This window comes from Cynocephalus volans, chromosome 7 (assembly GCF_027409185.1).
Source record: "Cynocephalus volans isolate mCynVol1 chromosome 7, mCynVol1.pri, whole genome shotgun sequence".
In the NCBI taxonomy this organism is placed as follows: Eukaryota; Metazoa; Chordata; class Mammalia; order Dermoptera; family Cynocephalidae; genus Cynocephalus; species Cynocephalus volans.
In genome coordinates, this window is record NC_084466.1 from 10,292,655 (window position 1) to 10,300,422 (window position 7,768).

General features: G+C 36.5%; 1 pseudogene; it reads left to right on the top strand.

Moving 5' to 3' along the window:
* The first annotated feature begins 5,345 nt into the window (after positions 1–5,345).
* LOC134382881 (U6atac minor spliceosomal RNA) lies at positions 5,346–5,454 on the top strand (annotated as a pseudogene).
* The last annotated feature ends 2,314 nt before the right edge of the window (positions 5,455–7,768 follow it).

Sequence of the window (7,768 nt, forward strand, 5' to 3'; positions counted from 1 at the left end):
AGGCTCGTGTGAGGAGACCCTGATCTGGGTTTAATGCCACATTTCACCTCTTCTAGTTTTAATATTCCGAGATACAACTTGCCCAAAACAATTCATAAGAAATTGTTATGGCTTACTAGGATACTGTCTCCAGAAATGTTTGCAAAATAAGGACGAGTATGGTTAGAATTCCTCCTTCAAAGCAAACGTAAGAACTGCTGGGACACTTACAGGGTGTCATTAAATTAGCTACACTTTTCTGGGACACCCCAAATCTCAGCATCCCCAAGATTACCTGCTCAGCATATCTCGAGACTCAGGCACCCACTTGACCCAACTGCTTTTAATTCCCTCTTTAGTAAATGTGAGTAACACATGTCAGTTTCCAACAAATGTACAGCAATAGTTAATGAATGAGTGGTCTACTTTAAAGCAATCTTAGCTGTTCATGTGAAGAACGTAGAACAGAAGGAGGCCTAAAAATGTAAGATGCTCCTAGCTGGTAAAGTCATTGATTTTAGGTAAAGTATAGGTTTGCTTCAAGAAAATTAGCATGAACAGTGAAATGTGCAACTGAGGAAATCCAAAACACATTATATGAAGGTGATGTTTTTGTTAAATCAGGAAAAAACCGAAAATGTCTTTGACTACGAGTTTGCTAAAGTATGACAGCATTACCACAATTTTCATATTTAAACATGAAATAAATGCCTAATTTTGGTTTGTCAAAGTAAATATCAGGAAGCCAAAGGCAATTTCAATTGAGAACTTCTCCTATTTTCCTATTATTGCATTGTCACAAAAAGTTCAGCAGAATAAGCAGGAATATGTTACAGCATTTCTACTCTACTATTATCACAGATTCCTTTATTTGTAGGGTCTTTCTCTCTGCATCATTCTGTGCTAAATACTGTGTTAAAGTTATACTCTGAAATTTTTAAATCAAAGTTTTAGAAACGGCAGGCATTCACAGCTCTCCAAATATTTACTTATTTGGCCAAATTAGAAAACATGTTGCTGTAAAAATTAATTCAGTTATTTTAATACTTCTGTCCATAGATATTTCTTAAACGTCAATCATGGGCCCAATCTGTGCTAAAAATACTGTTGGAGCACATGCGTGCACACACAGAAGAATGTATCTGATGACAGAACTTACAATTATATTATGAATTGAAACAACAAGAATGAAAATGGCTGATATGTCACTACAGCATAGATCCATGACATTCATAGAAAAGACATCCAAAGAGCTTTATGGATCCTAAAATATCAAGCTCTCTCTACAGTCCTCCCCACGTGATCCTGGGATGGGAGTGCTGGGTGGCGAGATGACTCCTACACCTGCTACGTGACTTTCAGAAGTGAAGCCGGAAGTGGAAAAATGATTAACAGCACCTTTGTGAATGCCCACGTCTACCTAAAATCAATTGTAAAATTGCGTGATAGTGATCGTAATGCCAATATAATTTGGAAAGGAAGAATACGTACAATCATTTGTTCATACAAATATTAGTGCTCACCTACCATGTACTTGACAACTGTCCTTAGCACAGGGAATACAGCACAGAGGAAAAGAGACAAAGACTGTCTCCTCATGAAGCTCAAGTTCTAGTGGGAGAAGACAAAGTAAATTAATAAATATCAGCATAAGGGGCAGTGGCAATGCTGGAAATGGTATTGGTTGCTATTTGCATAGAGTCAGGAAAGACTTCTCTGATTCTTTGAGTAGAGAACTAAAGCTGTCAAGGAAGAGAACACGCCAAGCAAAGAAGAAGGTGCATTCAAAGGCCCTGGGGTGGCAGTGACGTCAGCAAGTTTGAGGAACAGCAAGTAGGCTGGTGTGGCAGGGTGAAGCGCAAAGCAGGGAGATAGGAAATGAGGTCAAAGAGAGATGTGCTGAAAGGTGTGGGCAGGAGTCATCCAAAAGTGTTGCGATGTAGGGTTTGAAGGATACACGAGCGTTGTCTAACCTGAAAGGAAAGAAATAAGTTTATATTTACATCTGTTAACCGTCTGATTTTTCAACATTGCCAGCACTTCCAAGAACATTAAAAGAGAAGACCAAAGCTTCTCCTTAGCCTGCTCTTCAAAACAAACCTTCCTTCCCTGGCCATTCTCTCCCACTAGAGTATCTTCTTGGAGCCCACTAAGTTCATCTCATCAGTTCACTGGAAATCTAACTTCCCTCACTTTATTCTGGAAATCTCTCAAAAAATTAAAAAGAATAATCAAGCTAGTCATGTATGACTCTATGTGAAAGGAAAACTTCTGATAAACTATTTAAATGTCTGATTTAATTTTTTTTTTTAATCCGTAGTGGCCACAGTCTGCTCCCACCTTAAAGTAGCAGAAAGCTTAAGAATGTAGGAAGGTGAATTTTCAGATGCCTGTCTGATGAAGGTGTTCAAGCATGGTTTGGAAAAGAGGCGAGAACTAATCAAGCAAGCTGATCTCATCCTAAATACACATTTATTTATGAGGTGTTAACAGCATGGGAATTAACCTATTGAATAGCTGTTCATTTTACGAAGCAAAAAGAATCAAAATATGCTACTCTCATTAAAAAAGATATATGAAATACGTCAGGCCCGAAGACAACTAAGTAATGACTGAAATGGGTTTTATAAGGACAAAAAGCCTACTAAGTGGTCCAGCTCCTTTCAAGTTCAAGATACTGGATCGGGAACTAAACTTTCAAACTGGTTGCTTCAGCCTTAATAGGCAAACATGAGCAATTGATGGCTGTTTCTATTCTTCAATTTCCTCTGCTATTCAGAGAGAAAAATTCTATTTTACCTCTTTTCAAGGGGTATCTTTTGGAGTTGCTCATGTCTTGCAACTGCTAAATATTATGATTTTCTGTGCTGTGTGTCTATGGACCTCAAAACAATCACTTGCAAATTTCAAGGCACAAAAATTATCAATGTACCCTAGTTTCATTTATTGGAAATTTCCTAAAAGGTAATTGGAGTACATACCCCAAAATTCTGAATATCATTTCCTGAGGTCTGGGATTCATCATGCAGTTTTCTGTTGAACTTATAAAAATGAAAATAAAACAAAAAGAAAAACAAATTCAAACATTTAATTGGAATTGGGAGTTTAAAAATTCTGCTACCTTTATAAAGTCTTCCAAAGTAGTTGCATAAAAGTGATATATCCCTCCCTTAAAATCCGCTAGCAATTATGACCCGTATTATTCATTTGTCAATTTATTTTATACTGCTTCTTGATAGCTCTTCTATTTTTTACACCTAAGTGTTATTTTAATATTTTATTATTGCATTTCTCCATACTTAGGACTTATTTAAGCCAGATTTTTAAGTCTTATAAGATTAAAAAAAAAGAAAAGTAAAAACTAAGAATTAAATATCTATGCAACTGCTCACCTACATACAGCCACCCAAGGTGGTGTTTGAAATATTTCAGTCTCCCCTGACAATTTGTTTATTAGATTTTCTTGATCTCAGATACACTGTTGGAGAAAAATGAACAGTTGCCCAATAGTACTTACAGGTACAGGTACCCAAGCAACTAAATCCTCCAGAAAATATTCACTCAGGCCTGCATAGGTCAACTTATAAAAATAATCACAATCTTCACACAACTGAAGATATAAAAGCTGTACATTGATAAGTGGAATTGGTAGAAGGCAAATCATGCACTTTGCCCTCACAGAAACTCATGTTCAGATCTTGCTCCTGTGACTTTGTGTAAGTTATCAAAGCCCTTCACAGCTCCATTTCCTTATCTGTGTAAAGGAGATGATAATATCTCCTTCAAAAATTATTGTGGGCATTGAAAGAATACATTTAAAATACATGGAAAAAAACAGTAGCTCAAGAAGCTGTTCATAGATATTAGGGACCTCACTGGACACTAGCAGTTAACATCTGTCATTAGCCAGATGGTCTCACAGCTTTTAGCCCAGCTTTGTTAGGTAAAAGTTCTGCCGCATGCATTTTTGTGGACTAGCTTTCCTCATAAACTCATCTTACTCTACTACTTTGTTTTATTCTTACTCAGAATAATTTTTATACATGTTTTGTTTTATCACATTGTATGTGTTTGCATAGCTGCAAAATTTTTAAGAAGTTGTCTAAATACATGAGCAAGGCAAATTAGCTAAAGTTTGGACTTTGACTAATTCCCTAAAAGATTACCCATTTCACCTATTGTTTTTTAAGTCTTCCTTATTGCCAGAGAAGAAAAAGAAATTAAAAGCAAAAAGGTCAATTGACCACGGTTTTCACTTTTCAGTTGATTACTGTACCATTAAATAGAAAATCCATAGTTCTGACAGTGGCTTATGAAGGAAGATATTTGCATGTATTTAGTTAAGTAGGATCTTACAAGAATATTGCTATGGTATAGGGGGAAAGGACTGCAAAGAACTGGGAAAAGGCTGTAAGGGTTTTCACTAGCATCTCTCTGTTACTCACTCTTCATTAATGTCATGATTTTCTGATTTCACTAAGTTAACAGGAAACCTACAATCCCTGAAAATGCTGAGATTTTCATCTTAGCTCTATCACTTTATGAATTTTCTTAACAGCTTGGACCATGCAATTTTGCACACATGGGGATATCCCCCAAGTCATGGAGGTTGAAATTTTGACCTGAGCCTCTTACTTCTCAAGAAGATATTCCAGTGCACCTGGTCTACAAATTAACGTTTTTAAAACCCCCACCCCGAAACACATTAACTTTTAAAATTGAGACTGAGTCATTTCTCCTAGGCTTTTTTTTTTAAAAATGCTGATCCTAACAGATTTACTTTCTAAAATCTGGATATGATTTCTGTAACATTTCTAGGGCAAAATGCCAAATTCTCAGGACTATTAAAGATAGTGTGAATGATCAAGGAGACATACAGAAAATGTTATCAGCTATAAAAGTCATTGACTGGAAAAGTTTCCTAATTAACTCTTTCATTTCCTTAGCTATGAACTTATCTGGATCAGCTTTTTCAATAAATCTGATTATGCTTTGATTGAAAAAGTAATCGCAGGGGGAGGGAAAGATGAATAGGCAGAGCACAGAGGACTCAAGGAAGTAAAAATACTCTGTATGATACTATCATGGTGGATACAGGTCATTATACATTTTTCTAAATCCATAGGTTATACAACACCAAGAGTGAACCCTAATATAAACTATGGATTTGGGGTTATGATGATATGTTGATAAAGGTTCATCAGTTGTAATAAATGAACTACTGTGGTGTTGGATGTTGATAATGGGGTTGTCTGTGCATGTGTGTGGGCAGGGTGCATATGTGATATCTCTGTACCTTCCTCTTAATTTTGCTTTAAAACTAAAACTACTATAAAAAATAAAGTTTATTTTAAAAAGTAATAACAGTGTTATTTAAAAAGAGAGAAAAACAGTACTACCCTTGCTGTGAAAGATATCCTTACCTCTGCAGGTAAGGCATTGCCACCTACTATGCATTCTTACCAAGGTTTCTATTTCCCCATCTAGGTGGTGGGTTAATCTGTGAACACTTATCAAGCCATGTAATAATGCTTTACATACTTTTTGATGTGTACATGTTTTTATTAAGTGATATTGATATAAAGCTCAGCAGTTACTTTACTTTTCCAACACATTTAGCTGTATCAAGACGTGTGGTATCTTCAAGACTTATTCATTCATTTAATTTAATAAATGTTAAAACAGATAGAGCTATAAATGTTTTATGTACATATCAATCTGGGAGATGTACTGAATCCTATATGTTTTGAAATGCATATTAAATTCATTCCAGGCAGTAATGATCTAGTTAAGGTTCCCTTAGGCATCTTGTTTCTCTTCCTCTCTCTTTTCAATCTTGAAACAATTTGCTGCTTAGCATATCCTCTTCCAGATAGTGGACAAGAGAGGAGAAACAATATCAAAGTAATCTAATGCTTTGCCATTATAACGAGCATGCCAAAAGTGTCTCATTATAATGACGATAAAATTATATTTCCCAAGGGAAAATTTGATGATTATCAATGGGACTCCTTGATCCATCCTAGTGCTCACTCATTTGCATGACACTTGATGTTATTGGCTGAATGTTTGTATTCTCCCAGCCCCAAATTCATTTGCTGAAATCCTAACGCCCAATGCTATGGTATTGGGAGATGGGGTGTTTGAGAGGTGATTAGGTCATGAGGGTGGAATACTCATGAATGGGATTAGTGCCTGTATGAGTCCATTTTCTGTTGCTTAAAACAGAATACCTGAAACTGGATAATTTATAAAGAAATGAAATTTATTTCTTACAGTTTTGAAGACTGAGAAGTCTACAGTCCAGGGAATACATCTGGTGAAGCCCTTCTGTGTGGGAACTCTCCATAGCAACACAGGATATCACCTGGTAAATGGCTGAGCAAGAGAGAGCTAACACGTCACTTGCTGTTTTAAAGCCATCAGAACACGCACATCACTCCATGAATGTTTCAATCCATTCACAAGGGTACAGTCTTCACAATCTAATCACCTCTTTGGGGCCCCACCTTTCAATTACCATATAAGATTTCTCATCCTCTTAACCCTGTTACAGTGGGGATTAAGTTTTAATGAGTTTTGGGGGACATTCAATCTACAGCAGTGCCCTTATAAAAAGGGACCCAGACAGCTCTCTAGTGCTCTTTTCAGCATGTGAGAATAAAATGAGAAGCTGGCCATTTATGAGCCAGAAAGTGGGTCCTCATTAGAAACCAGATCTGCTGGTTCCTTGATCTTGGACTTCCTAGCCTCCAGGACTGTAAGAAATAAATGTCTGTTGTTTATAAGCCACCCAGTCTGTGGTACTTTGTTATAGCAGCCTGTACAGACTATGACACTTGAGAAGTAGTCATAAATAAAATAACACCTGTACAAGATCTATTAATAATGGTTTCATATTTAGACATCTAGCCAGTAAGTCTGGATTTTCCCTCTTTTCAGTCCTGAATGTTGCAACAAAGAAATACCACCTGCCCTTGTTTTGTTCTTCTCATTTTACTCGAGAAAGGATAAGGCAGGGCTAATCGATCCTTAGCATGATACCCACTCACTTCTTTTTAGTTTTATTTCTCAGATTCCACCTACTGGGGTACCTGTTCCAATATTCCACATGCTTCTCACTCTTATGTGTTAAGAAATCCACTAGGTATCAACCTGAATGACAGCGCATGAATTTTCTAACCAAAGAATTCAGTCTATGTGGAATTTAGGTCTATTTACAGTAAGTATACATAAACATGGAAAATCAGTAGAAGTATGTGGATATGGGTGTATGAGTGTGAGAGAGAAACAGAGACAGAGGCCGAAAGAGAAAAACAGGGAGACAGACAGTCAGACAAATAGGGAGACAGAGAGAGAGAGAGAGAGAGAGTGTGCAAACGTTGGAGCTCTGCTCAGTAGATCTGTAGAAACTGACCATTCCACGCCCCTATTGCAACTTGACAAATTCCCATTCAGAAGCTTTCAACTTTACAGACCATTTTCATTGATATCCAACAAAAACAAATTACATAACTGTAAAGACTTTTATGGCTATAAAGCAATTTTACATATATTACCTCATTACAGCCATCATCACATAATGCGGGAGGACACTCATTAACCTATCAATTCCATGGAAAAGAAACTTTTCAGTAAGGAGTTAAAAAAAATTTTTAAAAAGAAACAGTTACCACAGGAAGCATTGCTAATAGTATAGTCAAGAGCAATGGATATGTCAAAAACCTGGTTTAGCTAAAAAAAACCTCGCAAATAAAGTAGATTAAAATGTTCAAATCAAACCATTCAT